Raw genomic sequence first — 2120 nt, forward strand, 5'->3', positions numbered from 1 at the left:
ATATTTGTCGTGACTCGGGGAGCAGTGAGGCTTGATATTGCAGCCCACTATCCCCAGTGAGTCGTGACACTACTCTCCTCCTTAATGCACTCCTTAGAACCTACCTCTTTTTGTCACCTGTCCTAATATACTTATTTGCCTTGTATCAAATTTTGTTTGATAATGCTCCTATGAAGCGCCTTGGCATGTTTTAGTACTTTAAAAAGTGTTTATGGAAATCCAAGTTTATAGTAACAGGACTAAGCCTAGATTAAAACTCTTAGTAAATTTAGTTTTCATAGCACTAATTTTTCAAAGTTTTCCTGATGTATATTGATTACACAATTAGCAATCTTAAGAATCCCTCACTATAATAGTTAACCTCACAAAACAAAGCTTTACTGTGGTAATAATAGGTGCATTTTGCTTCTATTGCAAATTAAAGCTTGGCTGTCTTCTTCCTGATATTATTTGGCAGATTCACTTAATGAGAAAGAGCCCAGCTATCTTTGAAGCTTGACTTGAGTAGCTGAAAAAAATTACCATCAACATGCGTATGTTACAAAATACACAGAGAATTCATGATGCTACATAATTTCTAGCAAGCATTTCTAACAAGACACTGGCAGGCAATATTTTGAAAGATAATTCACAAGATCTAAATGTTAATTTCAGTCTTCAATGCAAAAACCAATTTTCACAGTAATGTCATGTTTTTGAAAGTTGCCTGCAAACAATATATTTAAATTAATTCAGTTATCTTGAATGCTTGAAAAGCAAGCATAGTTCTTCACAAAAACATTTTTGCTATTTGAAAACCAAGCAAGTATTATCCTTTACCCATTTCATTTCCTAGCCTGATTAAGTCAGGATTTCAGTGATCGAAAAGTGGAATAAAAAGTAGACTGCATTGGCCTTCTCTGAAAGAGATCACGAAAGTGACTCAATATTTAAATATTAATAAGGTGCATCTTTAAAAATTTATACATAATTACAACATTCACAAATTAGTACAATTGTGTATCTGATGATTACACATGGATCCTCTGCAGTGAATCCTTTCAGATGTACTCTTGCATCTCCCCATTTTTTTTCTATGAAAAGTTAGGATACCTCTGGTAACACTGGTTAAAATCCACCATCTTCAGGTGACTCAGCCACAACTGCCATGCTAAATATCAAAGCCCTTGGTTGTTGCAAGGACCAGTGGCAAAATGAGTAATAGGATTATTCAGCATATTCTACAAGAAACTTTTAGCGGGAAATCTAGTACAGAAGGAAGCCTGTGAGCATGATGGGATAGGGGAAAATTAGAGTCCTTTTGTGAATGAGATGGTGAGAAAGTTTAATGCCAGAACCAATTGCAGCAGTGGATCATTTTCCATCAGAAACTGCACCCATTACAACAGTGACTGAGCTTCAAAAGTATTTATTTGGCTGTAAAATACTTGGAACATACCAAGATTGTGAAAGGTGCTATATAAATGCAGGTTTGTTCTTTCTCTAATATAACCGTCAGCTACTGAATGCATAATTCCACAGTGAACTCTCTATATAGGTAATAGAAGATCATTACCAATACAGAAGAAGGCCTTGCAATCAGAGTGGGGCAGATCATCTCATCTAAATGGCACTTATTCCTGAAAGGGACAACAAACCTAAACAATGTCTTTCCTTTCTTTGCCTCCCAATGATTAGGTGGATTTATTTTCTCCAAAAGTTTGTCAAGTGTAATGAACAAATTACTTCCCTCCTTACTTTTTTAAACTCAGTTAAAATCTCACTCCAAATCCAAAACTTTAGAAACAACTTCTATTTTGAATATGGGTAGACCAATCTACAAGTCTCATTGATGAAAAACTGAAGTCATTCTACTGTTTAAGCAGTGTGCATCAATGGACACACCTTCATCATTCACTATTTTCTTCAATCTAGATCAGAAAATAAAGTATGCTACATCTGGCATTAAATCCCTATTGTCCTTTCAGGCTTGAATAGCTAGGTAGATGCTGAGAGGCTGTTTCCCTTGGCTGAAAAGTCTAGAACTAGGGAGTATAGTTTCATGATAAGGGGTCGACCATTTATAACTAAGAATAGAAAGAATCAGACAAGTGACAATAGATTACATTAGGCAAGTGTAA

Source organism: Cetorhinus maximus, chromosome 5 (assembly GCF_964194155.1).
Source record: "Cetorhinus maximus chromosome 5, sCetMax3.hap1.1, whole genome shotgun sequence".
In the NCBI taxonomy this organism is placed as follows: Eukaryota; Metazoa; Chordata; class Chondrichthyes; order Lamniformes; family Cetorhinidae; genus Cetorhinus; species Cetorhinus maximus.